The following is a 16,328-nucleotide window of genomic DNA, read 5'->3' on the forward strand; positions in this document are numbered from 1 at the left end:
ATGAGCAGGGAGCTAGCCATGACACTCCGTAAGGTTCTAACGCCTTGGTGTGGACCCGTGATCCGCACTGCCGGTGGCCATGTCGTGACACCAATCGGCGTCTGCACTTGCCGCATCCAAATCCGTGGTCTTACTTTCACCGGTTCCTTTCCCGTGTTAGCTGACTGTTCAAAGGACCTCATACTGGGCATGGATTTCCTTCACGAGTATGGTGCGATCATAAACCTTCAGGAACTCATGGTATCTTTTTCCGCCCAGCGAGCCGTTAACACAACCACCGAGCCCTGTAAAGTAATGTTGCGCATATGTGACGACCACATAACAATCCCTCCGCGAGCCAGCAAGTTCGTCACAGTCGAGTGTACTGACAGCACCGGCGCTCTTGGCATTGCTGAAGCGAACATGCCCTGCTACTCGCTCGGCAAGTTTGTGTCGCCCGAGGCCTAGTAGACCTTGCCAATGGTCGTACCGAAATCTCAGTCACGAACTTTACTTGTGAACCGCAACATTTGACGAAGTCAGAAGTCGTCGCTTATTTTGACGAGCTTGGAGAGTGTACGAGGCAGTGCTCTTTATCCACCACGTCAGACCTCGCCGACGCGACGGCTACAGCCATTCCGACTGATGTGAACCCGCACCTCTCGGCCAGTCAGAAAAAAAGCGTGCAAAGCCTAATCTATTCCTTCCGCGACTGTTTTGCGGAAACTTCCAAGGTCCGACAGACGCCGCTTACCAAGCATCGAATTGTCGTTGCTGACGACCAAAGACCAATTTGCCAGCGCCCTTATCGTGTGTCTTCCAAAGAACGCGATGCCATCCGCCGCCAAGTTACACAGATGCTCCAGGACGACGTCATCCAACCTTCCACGAGCCCCTGGGCATCGCCTGTTCTCGTCACGAAGAAAGATGGCACCCTCAGGTTCTGCGTCGATTACAGGCGCCTGAATACCGTCACGAAAAAAGATGTGTACCCTCTGCCCCGCATTGATGATTCCCTAGACCGCCTGCGCCATGCCACCTTCTTTTCATCCCTTGACCTCCGCAGTGGGTATTGGCAAATAGAGGTCGACGAACGCGACCGAGAGAAGACCGCCTTTATTACGCCTGACGGTTTATACGAGTTTAAGGTACTCCCTTTTGGCTTGTGCTCGGCCCCTGCCACGTTCCAACGAATGATGGACACCGTACTGTCCGGTCTGAAGTGGCAGACATGCCTCGTATATCTTGACAATGTCGTGATCTTCTCTGACACGTTTGATGAGCACCTGAAACGCTTGCGTGCTGTTTTCGAGGCCATACGTTCCGCTGGTCTCTCTCTCAAGCCAGAGAAATGTCACTTTGCATTTCAAGAGCTGAAGTTTCTTGGTCACATTGTCAGCGCACGAGGTGTTAGTCCAGATCCCGAAAAGACGGCCGCCGTAGCTGCCTTCCCTAAGCCAACAGACAAACGGAGCCTGCGTCGTTTCTTGGGCATCTGCGCGTACTATCGCCGGTTTGTTCCCAATTTCTCCCGGCTAGCAGAGCCTTTGACCCGCCTGACGAAGGATTCTGAACCCTTCATTTGGGGCCAAGACCAGGACAGCGCCTTCACAGAACTCAAGTCCCGTCTGCAGTGTACGCCTGTGCTTGGCCACTTCGACGAAGAGGCCGACACTAAACTGCACACTGATGCTAGTAACGTTGGCCTCGGCGCGGTCCTTGTTCAGCGGCAGGATGGTCTAGAACGCGTGATTGCTTACGCCAGTCGCACTTTGTCCCGTTCAGAAGTCAATTATTCCACAACAGAAAAGGAATGTCTAGCTGTGCAGTGGGCCGTTACGAAATTTCGTCCGTACTTGTATGGCCGCCCGTTTCGGGTCGTGAGCGACCACCATTCACTCTGTTGGTTGGCGAACCTGAAGGATCCCTCGGGGCGGCTTGCTCGATGGAGTCTTCGGTTACAAGAATTTGATGTCACCATCGTGCACAAGTCTGGCCAGAAACACAGCGATGCTGACTGTCTATCCCGCGCCCCAATCCTGTGCCCCACTGACGAGTCCGACGACGATTCCGCTTTTTTTGGTGCTCTCACCACGTCCACCCTTGCCCAACAACAAAGGGCCGATTCTGACCTGCTGCCCCTCATAGAATACCTTGAAGGAATCGCCCCATCTCCACCTCGGCTCTTCAAGCGTTGTCTGTCATCGTTTTGCTTGCGCGATGGGGTACTCTACAAAAAGAACTACGGCCCAACGGACACTGTCTATCTGCTTGCAGTGCCAGCTGCGCTTCGTGACGAAGTTCTGCGCGCGTGCCACGACGACCTTTCTTCGGGCCATCTCGGGTTTTCCCGCACGTTGGCGCGCATACGCACCAAGTACTACTGGCCCAAGCTTGCTGCGGTTGTCCGCCGTTACGTCCGAACCTGCCGAGAATGTCAGCGCCGGAAGACGCCACCGACTAAACCAGCCGGGCTCCTGCAGCCTATCGATCCCCCACGCCTCCCATTTCAACAGGTCGGCATGGACTTACTCGGTCCGTTTCCGGCGTCTTCCATGGGTAACCGGTACATTGCTGTTGCCACTGACTATCTCAGCCGCTACTGTGAGACCAAGGCTCTTCCCCGTGGTACCGCCGCCGAAGTTGCAAGTTTTTTCATTCATAACATTGTGCTTCGTCACGGAGCTCCAACGGTCGCATTAACTGACAGGGGAACCCCGTTTCGTCGGCACTTACGAACGAGGTACTTCGACTCAGTGGCACCAGCCATCGAAAGACAACAGCTTACCATCCGCAAACCAACGGACTGACTGAGCGGCTTAACAAGACAATTGCCGATATGCTTTATATGTATGTCGACGATGACCACGCGAACTGGGACCGGATACTTCCTTACATAACGTTCGCGTACAACACTGCGCTTCACGAAACGACGCGCTTCACTCCTTTCCATTTGGTGCACGGTCGCGAAGCCTTGACCATGCTGGACGCCATGCTTCTTCCGGATCCTACTCCCTCTTCTGTCGTGGATGCCGACCAATTTGTCCGTGACGCCGAAGTTGCTCGCCAAGTTGCTCGACAGCGAATCCGGTGCCAACAACAACGTGACGCCGAGCGTTACAACCTCCGCCGCAGGGAGGTGATTTACACACCCGGTGACCAAGTCTGGGTGTGGAGCCCAATCCGTTTGCGAGGGCGCTCCGAGAAGCTTCTTCGCCGTTACTTTGGTCCGTACCAGGTGTTACGCCGCCTCAGCGCGGTGACCTACGAGGTGCTCCCTCAAGGAACTGTCCGGTCCTCTCGACACCCGACGTCCGAGGTCGTCCACGTGGCGCGAATGAAGCCGTTTTATTCCCGTTAGCCCCGGACCCAACCCCGCCATTACCTTTCGCCTTATTTTTTTTTCTTCCCCTCGCGTGCGGCATCGAGTCGATGCCTCTTAGATGGGAGGGGCAATGCCACGCTGCTGACTTTCTGCCGGCGCCACCTGGAGGTCGAACTGTGTTCCCGAGCGCGTGGCCGAACGTCTTCTTTGTCCAGAACGAGCGCGGCGGTGTTGGCAAACCTCGCCCGAGTGAACAGCTTTGTTCTCTGTATTTTCGCCGGTGACAATATGTTTCCGCATAAATGAGCTAGCTTGTTTTGCAGCAATATAACCACGGGACAGCTGTAACTTGCCACATTTTCAAATTGTGTGAAAATCGTTGCATGTGAGGGGTCACAACCATATCCTGTTTCTTGAAGGCCCCGTCGCTTTGTTGGCAATGCTTGGGCAACCATTACCAGCTTTCCGCATTCATGTGCACAGGGTATGCCCATTACGTGCATTCCTTTCTGCCTATTAATGGCTTACAATGCAAACAGACAAAAAAAAATTACAGAGCACAAGCACAGATAGTGTTTGTAGTCCACACTCTTCTTCTTCTTCACCTCAGTAAATATGGCACATACACTCGCGGGGGGATTGGCCGAAGTACAGTGGAGATTGTCAATGAAGTATTTGCACGGGGAAAGAAAAAGGACGTGAGGCGGTGGCGTAGAAGATTGAATCAAGATCAAAATAGAACAATCCAATTAAATTTAAGAAATATGAATTACCAGGAATTTAACGAAGCATTTTGGACATGCAACAGCTAACAGGGTGACCGATCAGTCGCACTTATGTAATCATGAAGGTAGCCACAAACACGGCTTAACGGGAATTCCTTGGCGCTCGCACCGAACGAGAGAAGAACTGGAAGAGACAGGGGGAGTCCTAACCTTGAAAGGGGGACCTCCAAATACTGCTTTACTTGAACTGTGAACCGCCGGCAGGAGAGGAGAAAATGATCTCATGTTTCGACTTGCCCACATGAGTCACAAAGGTTTGTCGCAGCGAACCCGCATCTGCGTAAGTACAAATTTAAGTCAGAGATTCTGCATCGCAGAAGCGGCATTGACACCTCACAATGCCTTGATTTACCCCACCGGACATTCCATTGTACTTTAAGTGGTGAAAATCTACGGTATTGAGCAACGGATCACTCAAGCTGAATGAAATATTTTGGAAAAGCTGGAAACGTGAAGTTTCCAACAGAGTGAGGTGAGGGACGGGATAGATTACAGGAGCGCTGAGTGCTGACATTGCCTATAAATCAGCCACCTTTTTAAAATAAACACCCGAATGCCTGCAGGTACCCGGACAAAGCGGATCTCACGCACTGTGCACGGAACAAAAAACCTAAGCGACCGATTCAATAAAGATTTTCCGGAATTTTGGAGAGAGACTAGAACTGAAAGGCAGTCTGCAAGAATAAGAACCCGTGCTACATGCCTGGGAATTTTGAGAAGAGCCAAACCAATAGCCAAAAACTGTACGAAGAATTTAGGAGTATAACCAGGGATACGAACGGAATAGCTCCAAGCCAGATCCTGCGAATATATCCTAATCGCCGCCTTAATTCTCACAGCTGCCGGAGGCATCAGTGGAGAGAACAGTATGATGAGGAAAATTCTGTAGGTGTTCAGAAAGACGACCATTTAGGATATCTGCGGGCATATGTTTCGCATGGGACGGGTAAATATGGTCGTAACAGAAGACGGGGTCAGCCTGCGTATCAGCAACTCGTGGCAAGGAGATCAGATTGTAGGTGTTCAGAAAGACGACCATTTAGTATATCTGCGGGCATATGTTTCGCATGGGACGGGTAAATATGGTCGTAATAGAAGACGGGGTCAGCCTGCGCATCAGCAACTCGTGGCAAGGAGATCAGATCGACCTGAAGCGGAGCTTGCGTGAATCTAACTTGCGGAAGCTGATAGCGTGACCAATGCCTCCCATGCATGCCTACTGTCTTTTTCATGACAGCATTCCGGCTCACCCCTTTCTCCATGCTTACACAGACATTTCTCACAACTAGCCGGCCGTAGTATGGAATGAGCTTAGGGAAAATTACCTCTTTAGTCGTTCTATCTGCACAGCTTAGAAGTATGTGAAATGTACTTTGGCTGTGGGTGCTTTGGCCTTTCTCTCGCATAGTCCTTTTGCGAACTGAAATGGTGGACTATATTAACTTCTTCATTACATATTGTGCCATCATTGTCCCAATAACAAAAATTTTGCACATAGTAAAGATCTGCAAGCGCTGATATCATTATGGATAGAATCAATACAATCTAGAGAGCCGCCGCGGTGGCTGAGTGGTTATGGCGCTCGGCTGCCGGCCCGAAAGACGTGGGTTCGACCCTGGCCGCAGTGGTCGAATTTCGATGGAGGCGGAATTCTAGAGGCCCGTGTGCTGTGCGATGTCAGTGCACGTTAAAGAACCCCTGGTGGTCGAAATTTCCGGAGCCCTTCACTACGGCGTCTCTCATAGCCTGGGTCGCTTTGGGACGTTAAACCCCCACAAGCCATAAACCAATACAATCTAGAAGAACAAGTATAGTGCAGCACATGTATGATTGGTAGTGAAAGACGAATGTTGTTGATGTTGTTAGCCTATCAAAACATGGCACATACCCACACTGGGCGATCGGCCTAGAATACAGTGGCTATTCACCTGTACTCAGTAATAAAAAAGAAAACCACGCGGGAACGGAACACCGGTGGATGTGCTGAATTTCAGGAACAAACCGTGCAACAAGTAGCAAAAAATATTCCTGAATCAGATTTTACATTGCATAATGAACCATGACTGTACCAAAGCAATGAGATATAAGTGAAGCATTTCATTCCTTTCGTGACAGAAATGAGTTATTAGGTTTGTTGAATAATTAAAAAAGTGATTTTGATGGCAGCCAGCATGGGTCGTTTCAAGTTATAGCTCAAGATTACAATCACATCTGATATAGATGACACGCATGCTATGAAAGCAAGATAATTTTTTCCAGTTTTGTGAAAAATGCAGAGGCAGTTTCAAGGCTTGCTTCCCAATCTGATTTCTGACGTGTACACAAAGGCATGCCTATAAATTATTCGTGTGTTACACCACAACCAACACTACTTAAGTTGGTAAATCATGTTCATTACCTGGGTGTCATTAATAGCAAAAATATACTAATGCTGCTAATCCTATAGAAGAACAAACAGCGGTTTTATGAAGACGTTAAGTAATACGTGATACTGTTAATTGTGTCCATCAGGTAATGAACTGTGCGGCAGTTTCAGTTTATCTTTTATTTTCACTTTCGGTTCTCTTACTTTCAGTTTCGCTTCTTCAGAGTTAGTTTCAGTCACATGCATATATTGCTTGACACGTAGAGGAGGGGGGTCGGCGGAAACTTGGCGTCAGCATGACATCGCTCGCTCCGGTGTGTCGTTCGATCTTGCATCTACAATACAACAACGTGCCGGCGAGGTAAACCTTTATGAGTTTCACGGGTCCGCGCCCTTTGTACGTTCCTGAAAACCCCGGGCCAGCCACCAATACCATGGAACCAGTGGAAGGCACTGTTTTCTACCTATACTTAGAGGCGCTTGGCGCCTGAGTTTGCTGCATTCAGGCGCAAAGATATATATGCTTCTGCATTCGCGCGGCGTCGAAGGTCAGCGTCGTTCCGGAACGCCTCGCGCCACGAGTGCAATGTTAAAACGAAGGAGCAGGGAGCTCAATTAAGTGAAGTTACGAAAGGCGAAGATGCGTTTCAAACAGCGCTCAGCACTTGCGACCGTCTGTTCTCAGCCAAGACGGAACACCACCGCGGTTCAAGATATGTTGAGCCTGTCAGAGGTTTATATTGCTCAGTTACGCGAACTTGCGAAGAATTGCGACTTCGACGATTCCGTGAACACTGTTGTTCGTGATCAGCTCGTTTCTGGCGTTGCGTCGGACAAGCTCCTAGGATTAAATTGTTGCTCGAAGGTGCAGGGCGAACCGGGAAAAGGCGATTAATAGCTTGTACGAATTAGAGGCGCTTTTTTTAAAATTCAGTGATCACTTTGGCGATGTAAAGTGCACGAGGCGAAAGCCTTTCTGCGCGCACTGTGGCTCCTTCTTTTAACTCTTATTTAATTATTTTTTTATTTATGAAACTGCATTGCCACGTACATTATTCTTCCTTTTTATTTTTTTATTTTTCTTTATATTTTTATTAGTTTATTTATATATTTATTTATTTATTTGCCGCCGCGGTGGCTGAGTGGTTATGGCGCTCGGCTGCTGGCCCGAAAGACGCAGGTTCGATTCCGGCCTCCGCGGTCGAATTTCGATGGAGGCGAAATTCTAGAGGCCCGTGTACTGTGCAATGTCAGTGCACGGTTAAAGAACCCCAGTTGGTCAAAATCTTCGGAGCCCTTCACTACGGCGTCTCTCATAGCCTGAGTTGCTTTGGGACGTTTCATAAACCAAACCATTTATTTTTATCTTTAACGTTTTGTTTCTTTCTTTGGTTATTATTTTATTTCTCAAATTTTTTAATGATTAATTACAAACTAATGACTAATTACTAACCACCCATTACTTCGTAATTTCTAAGAGTATATGGGTTATAGCAATTATACCGGTGATGACATCATAGTGTGACATATTTCGCAGATGGGCAGACAGCGTTGAGCCATTAAAGGCTTTCGCCTTAAAAGTTTCCATGAAATCGCCTCTTCTGACAGCGTGAAGCAAATATGTAAAGGCAAGTTCGAGCGCCTCTCGTACACGCGCCGTATCGTCATGCACACAGCTTTGAATCTGGATGCTGCTCACTTGCCACCGTCTACTCCGATGCGTACGTAATAAAGGTGGACATTGCTGTATACCTGGAGCTCCAATCAACATTTGGCCGATTCCACTCATTAGTAGTGCAGAAATTGTTCCAAATGCAAGAAAGTTTGTCATTTCCAAAAAGTACAGTTGGGACAGAGCATCAAGGAAGTATACAAGAATGGAGATGATGGAGAAAAAAAGAAATGAGTGAAATTCGTGGCCTTTCAGTGCTGCTGCAAGGATTTTCAAAATGCCCGTGTTGGAATTCTGCCCACCTACCGCTGTAGCAGTGAGGCTGATGGTTCTTGGGGGCCCACAGAATCAGTTACTGCGACTTTTTCAGGGTTCTCTGTCCATGTGAACTAAAGGTTTGGCTGATAGTCTATCATGTAGACCCACTGCAACCACGACCATTGCAGGGGGGAACGGCTGGCGGTTTGGCCACAGCACCAAGTGATCTAAGTCGGCAACGCGCTGTCACATATTTGCAAGGACAATCATCCATCAGATGCATTTCTGATTCTCTTAGCTGCTGTGGTTGCCACTGTGCTCACCCAGCTGATTATCTCATATGTCCGAAGCGTGTGGATGAGCCGACTGTCCTGGAAATTATTCAGTGCGACAGATGCTCACGAGCAGCTGCATATGCCCTGCTGGATAGAAAAAGCTGCTCATATGCAGGCATTGTCTGCACAGCTGGTAGTGATATAGAACCTGGATTGGCAAAGTTAGTTGTTGCTGCTGTGAAAAGGCTCTTGCTGGTATCCTCGATCATATGATCACGTTCATTGATGCCCTGTCCCAGGTGATCTCAGCACAGGTTGCATCATCTGTTGTGAGCAGCCAAACCATGTCCTTCCTCCTGTGGACTCAGTCCAACCTTCAACCTCTCTTACATAAATGCCAGTGTTGACAAATGTCAGACACAGTCCTTATCTCTAACGTTTTCCCCTCTGACACAGAAATGTTATGGCCAACTGAGAAAACGTCGCGCTTTGTCCTTGCCATCAAAATATGATTGTGCTCATGCCAAAACCACAAAAGGGTTAGTCTTTGGGTATCATGAAGAAAACTGACGTGTTGATAGAGGCTGTTGCCGCCTCCTTTCTAAAGCAGTAATTATGGTGAGATTAGCAGTACTCTAATAAAATTGTTACTCAATCGCATCCTCCTTCAATGATTTACAGCAGCTCTTACTTAAGCATAGCCCAGACATTATTTTATTGGAGGAAACCTGGATTTCTTCTAATCAGCTCCTCACTTAAGAATTTCCGTGTGTTTAGAACTGACTGCACGAACGGCAGGGGTGGGAGTTTAACATTGATTTCATCCATGAATGTGTAACAAAAACTTATGCTCAAGAATTGTGAGATGCTTGCAGTGGATATCCTTGTACTGCAGTGTGACACTCTAACAGCTGCGAATATTTATTTTCTGCTGACGTTCATGGGATAGATTGCTTGGATGTTTTATTGTGCAATAACTCCAACGTGGTTTTTGCTGGAGACCTTATTTCACATCATGCTATATGGGGTTTCTGCACAGATGTCAGTTGGCAAGTACTTTGGTGTTGGATATCTGCAAATGATGTGCATTGTTACAACAGCTGTGCCATAACTTGTATGTGGGCTCATTCGCGTTCAGCGGTTGATTTGACTTTCACTGTTAATGGGGTTGGGATATCTTCATGGTCGCCAGTTGACTGTGGTACGTCGAGTGATCACTACTCGGTAAGTTTCATTACAGTGTGAAGCCCCCTTAGGGTGACCGGTTCAACTCAAAAATTCGTTAGCACTGTACAGTTGAAGAAATTGCTAGGTCAAACGCTTTCCTCTGTAGAGTCCTCAGTTAGCTCAAACCGAAGGCAGAAGGAGTTCTCAGCTAGCTCTAGTAACATTGGATATTGCAAAGGCATACGACAGTGTTAAACACAGTATTTTGCTTCATAAACTAGCTGACCTCAAAGCTCCTTCGCACCTACTTGCATAGATAAAAGAGTTCTTCAATGATAGACATTTCTTTTGCACTGGTGGCTATTACAATGTCAACGCAAACGCTTGGTTGAGGGGCATGCCTCAAGGTTCAGTGCTCTCACCGTTACTGTTTGATATATTCATATGCGAGATATTCCTGTCCGCCTAGCTGTCAAGGCCTAAGTGTACATAGAAGAAATTGCATTTTTCGCTTCTGTGAAGGACGTCCACACTCTGTTTTGGATGTTGCAAGCGTACCTCAATGCTGGAAGCCTGGCTGTGGCCTAGGTCACCTTTAATTGTTAATAAGAGTGCCCTCCTTGTTTTCCCATCAGCATCCCCCCTTTACATCTCCTTGCTGTATCGCAATACCCAAATCCCTCAAGTTGATAGTCTATAAAATACCTGGGTATTACCTACGATCTGCAGTTATACTGGTGACTACAAATAAAAAAAAGTACTCAAAGGTGAGTACGTCCTTGGCAGGTTGGTGAGAATCAGCCACAAAAATTCCGCATGTACCATGACACTTCGCTCTTTTTTTTATAAATCTTATGTAAGGCCACTACTTGAGTCTGGCTTTGTTCTTTTTTCTGGTTGTCCAAGGTGCAAGCTTCAACCTTTGATTCTTTTAGAGAGACATGATCTGCGTCTTTTCCTTGGATGACCAAAAACTGTGGCCAATGCTGTGCTGCTCTTGGAGGTGCGAATACCTCGTTTAAACTCATGGTTTCAGCTTCTTACTCTGCAAACTTTCCTTAGAGCTTTAAGGCCTATTCCAGGATTGGCTAGCCCCATATATTTATGATATCCCCGACTCTGTTCTCCTGTAGTATTTGGCCTAGCTATAAGCTCCCTCAGATTAGGTTCACAAATTCTCTGCTATCAAAAATTTTCATCACATTCAGTTTTGCAGTAAAGGTTCACAACCTGTGGACCAATGCTGGTATTTACTTTGAGAACACCCTCCTAAGAATTAAATGCAAAGAATGTTCCTGCAAATGTTTTAAATGGTCTTATAGAAGAGTGTCTGGACAAATTTCCTGCTCATACTGCAATTTTCACAGATGCCTTTCAAGAAAAGGAAACGGTAGCTATTAGCTCTAGATTGCACTTATTCGTTTCGGGCCCCTGGTTATACACCTATATTTGCTGTTGATCTTCTAGTGATTCAGTTGGCCCTAGATAAGGTCCCTTGCACCGTTACTAATGTCATAATACTTGCTGACAGCCTTTCTGTCCTGACTGCACTCGAATGCTCGAGGGAAGCTCTTCTGGGCCATTCTCTAAGATTTTTCATTCCACTACATGTTAAAGAAGTGGGCTTTTACTGGATACCTGGACACTGCGGCAAAACAAAATCTGCCCTTTGTGGGGCTCTGGTACCATTTACTCCAAACACTGTGCATTGACAACAGCCTGCTTTCAATGGTTCCTGCATCTGCATTCCTTCAGTCATGAACCTCTCCTTGCTGCAGCGGATTTTCAACATTCCCTTGGAGTGTGCGCTTATGTTGTTCATGGCAGTGCGGGGTGTCTATGAAGTGGGATTCCAAACGGCCCCACTTGTTTTCAAGTGGTGCCACTTCAAAGCAAGTGGTCTCGCTATGTGGTCTTGTGGGCTCACTATGCAGATGTTGTTGAGCATCTGTGCAGGCTATTGAGACACTACGTTGCTTTCGCTTGGGACTCTGAGGCACCTGAAAGCTGTCATGAAGTGAAGCAACTACTTTCAACTTGTGAGGCAATGCACTTGTTTGATCCGGCTCTACCAGTGCCCGTGGCCACGGATGCTTCAGAGCATGGACTTTCTTTCCTTCTTTCTTTATCTCTTTCTTTCTTTCTTTTCATTTCAGATACTACAAAACGTTTCCAAAAACTGCTGGGCCAATAGTTGAAGCTAGTATAGGCCCAATGTACACATCTGTTATTACAACAGAAGATGCCAACATGAAACTTGGTTGTAAATGATCTGTGAACAAAGCAACAGCAAACAACACTCAACAGCAGACATAAAAAGATTGACAAACATAACCCTCAACCTTCGAAAAGTAGAACTTATTAGCAAACAGGAAAATGTTAGCCATTTTGATATCAAGTGGTACACTATTCCATATTTTCGCCCCGCAATATTGAATTAGGTGCTTAGCATAGGCGTTTCGAGATACAGGGTAATTAAAATTAATATTGCTTGCATTTCTAGTATTCCTGTTAGGCAACAGAAAAATATTATTTGCAGGTAATTATTTTTTATAATGTTATTTACCACCATTTCGATTCTCATTTTATATAACAAAGGAAACTGCAAAATCTGTAACCTATTGAACAAAGGAGCACTGGGCTGATACCTGTTCGAGTATATTATTATTCGCAGTGCTCTTTTCTGCAAAGAGATAATTTGTTGAATCTAAGATCTGTGTGTACTAGCCCATGGCTCGCAGCAGTAGGTCCAATGACAATGAGGAAGAGAAAAATAAATGATCTCTAGCACAGATATTTCCCCCGTGTTCTATATAGAATGTAACAAGCTGAAGCAAGCTTGGAGCACCGGGGATCGATATGTTTGTGCCAATTAAGGTTCTAATCTAAGATTACGCCGAACAATTTAATGGCGTCAACTTGCTCAATTAATACGTTATCGAGGCAAATATGTAATCGTGTATCTGTGATGTGTTTTGCCTTGACCTAAACAGGATGTACATTGTTTTCATAGCATTTATTTTCAACTTGTTAGCCTTAAACCATGCAGAGATGTTACTTGACTAGCGTGTCTTAGCCTCAATTTCAGTTAGTGTTGCCTGTAAAAACTATTGTAGTGTCATCAGCGTACATCACCGTTTTGAATTCTGCAAACAGAAACGAAATTTGTTAACATAAATAGAAAACAGCACAGGGCCTAGGATTAACCCCTGGGGGCACTCCAGCACAGACAGGCTGTTGAGATTATTTTAAGTGTTTTATGTGGACAAATTGTTTTCTGTTAGTAGCGTAGCTTGTAAAAAAAATCAAGGACAAATTATTTTCTGTTAGTAGTGTAGCTTGTAAAAAAATCAAGAGTGGAATGCCTAAAACCATAGTGCTCTAGCTTCTGAATTAAAATATTATGACTGACAGTATCAAATGCTTTCTTTAAGTCGAGGAACAAGGCTACAGATATTTCATTATTATGCAAAGATGAACATACTCTTGATCGAGACAATGCCATTACTGCTGTAGATGTAGACCTCTTATTACTGAAGCCTTATTGGCAGTGAGATATGATTCTAGTTCTCTCCAAGTAGTCATTTAGTTGCTTTGCGACAAGTTTTACGAACACAGTGTTAATGATACTCAAAACTGAGATTGGACGGTAACTGCCTGGATCATTGCTATTCTTTTTTGTAAACTGGTATAGCTCCAGCAATCTTCAAAATATTTGGATAAATACCTTCGTAAATTGTGTGATTCATTTTTGTTGCCAGGAATGGTGCAAGATAGTGAATGTTCTCTTTTAATGCTCTCACAGTAATCCCATCATGTCCGGTTGCCTTGTTTGCGGCGAGAGTTTCCACGATTGCTGTGATGTTGCAATCGGCAATGGCTTGCGGTAAGAGCTAGGTGTCATGAACACGTGGGTCATTAACAGAGCACGGTAGATCAGGGATATGAGCGGCAAGCTCAGGGCCAATGTTTGTGAAGTAATTATCAAACTTATCAACTGTGTTTTCATCAATGTGTTCAGGAAATATGTGCTGTTTTAATTGTCGACCAATTACGCTATTTACCACGTCCTAGATTTTACAGGAGTTTCCTTGTGCTTTCTCTATTAGCATACAGTTGTATTCTTTCTTTCTAATCTGTATTAATGCCACTGCATAGTTTCTGGAGGATCTGAACTTGTTTGAATAATAAATGTTTTCTTTTTGATGTTTCAACTTATGGTACCATTTATCCTTCTCTTGTATAGCCTCAAGTATGTTCTGATTCATCCACAGGAACAAAGATTGTTCGTACCTACGGGTAGTGTATAATGTGCATTTCGATATGAAATACTCAAGAGCCTCAACAAAATTTTCAAATTCAGTATGAACATTGGTATGATATGTGCTGCTGAAATCTAAATTGTATATTTTCTCCTGCAAGAGTTGATAATTAATTCACACAATTGGTGCAGAACTCATTCAAGCTGTTTTGTAACAAAAATGCAATGGAGACCTGCTTACTGCTGCATTCGCATCTCAACTCTTCCAGGCTGAGTGTAAACACTCTGCCGTACAGAAGGAAGCACTTGCGTGTGTATGGGCATATGAATATTGGTATTACTTTTTATGCGGGAGGAAGCTCGAATTGAAGTAGGTCATGAAGCACAGTTCACCCTACTTTCATCACATGGAACAAGTCGTTGATCGGCACGTAATGCAAGATTGTCCGCACACCTGCTGTACTATGACTTCGATGTGCATTACCATCACGGATGCGAAAATGTACGGTGGCAGATGCGCTGTCACGCTTACCACTGCCTGCATTACAGGAACAAGAAGAAGAGATTGGAAGAGATTGTCTCCGTCGTTTCATTATGTATCACTAAAGAACAATTGCAGGAAGCTGTACAAGCAGACCCAGTGCTGCAACATGTAATTTTGTACATAACAACCAAGTGGCCTGCTAAAAGTGCCCTCTGCTCTGAGCTGTTGCCATTCTTCAATGTATGGGAAAAGGTGGCAGTAATGGAAAATCTGTTCTTACAAGATGAGTAAGAACATTGACGCCAGCTTAGCTGACAGCTGAAAATGAGTCACGCTGCGATATTGTTCAAACAAAACAGAGACTATGCAACCAGTACTGGTGGCCAGGACGTGATAAACAGGTGGAGGATCTTGTTCACTCTCGCCATGGCGCGAGTGAGCATTTGTACATTTGCAAATGTGCACATTTGCTAAGCTGCAGATAAATCTGTTAAGCCATCGGTGGCATGGCTACAGCCAATTTCACTACCAGAACATACCCAGCAGAAATTGCCACATTGTTGGTCTATTTGCAAGGCTAAGGATCGAAAGTTGCAAGTTTGCACTGACCGTGACTGACTTCTACTCCCTGTGGCCAGAGGTCTGCTTTGTTAGAAACGTAACCTCCGAGAGGGTTAAGCTTCTAACTGCGATTTTCAGTCACGAAGGATACTGTGATGAGGTACTGACTGATCATGGGCTATAGCTTACATCTGAAAATTTTGAAGACTTCCTTCAGCAACAGGAATCAAGCACACTTGCTCACCTGTTTACCACTCCCAGAGTAACAGGCAGGTAGAGCTCTCCAACAGAGTACTCAAGGACTTTGTCCAACTTGCAGCAATGGAACAGCGTTCTCTTGCGACTGCAATATTGGAGTACCTGGCTGTTTACTGCAGCGCGCCTCATGCGACAACTGGAACTGCACCAGCTGTATTGCTGCACAGTTTCACTGCAAGAACTATGATGGACATTGTTGGTTGCCCGAGTACAGGGTTCTCCAACCCAGGACCACAACTGACAAAGCTCCAGGAAGGAGTGAGAAGCAAAACAGCATTTCAGCGAGAAGTACGCTGACAGAAAGAGGGGTGCAAAGACTCCATCCTTTTGTCGTGAGGACTGTGTGGGTGAAAAAGTCTCTCATTGCTTATAAGGGTGATCTGGTCTACAGCAAGGCATTGAAGGCTGTGGGACAGAAGGGGCCTGGTTCATTGCTCCTTGAAGATCACCATACATGGAACGCATCCAAGTTGTGTCAGGTGCCGGAGACATCGGCCTAATAAACGCGTTGCAAACAGGTATGCATGTCAACTCTCCCAGTGGGTATTCCTGGGAAGCTATAAGCCCTTCCAACTTCTAAGGACTGGACGAAGATAGCGCAACAGGCTGAGAGTTTGGAAGCTGAAGATGTGGCATCAGAACACGCAGAAAAAGGTGAAGTCCAGTAGCCAGACAGGTGTCCACTCGAGTATCACGACCGCCTACATGATTGAATGATTATGTTGTGAAATAGGACTTTCATTCTTAGCACTGTCTAATTTTTTTAAAGGGGGAAGAATTAATATGTGTACGTGACGAAGAAAAATAAAAGGGAAGCGGGTACAAGATGGTGATGCCATAGCACCATGCATCCGGTTCGTTATTTGATCTTCCACTTACTATACAGCACAGCACATTATATGCACGGTGGCGTCTAAGCAGGAATCAACTTTTTCCCC

The sequence above is a fragment of the Amblyomma americanum genome, chromosome 5, assembly GCF_052857255.1.
Source record: "Amblyomma americanum isolate KBUSLIRL-KWMA chromosome 5, ASM5285725v1, whole genome shotgun sequence".
Classification (NCBI taxonomy): domain Eukaryota; kingdom Metazoa; phylum Arthropoda; class Arachnida; order Ixodida; family Ixodidae; genus Amblyomma; species Amblyomma americanum.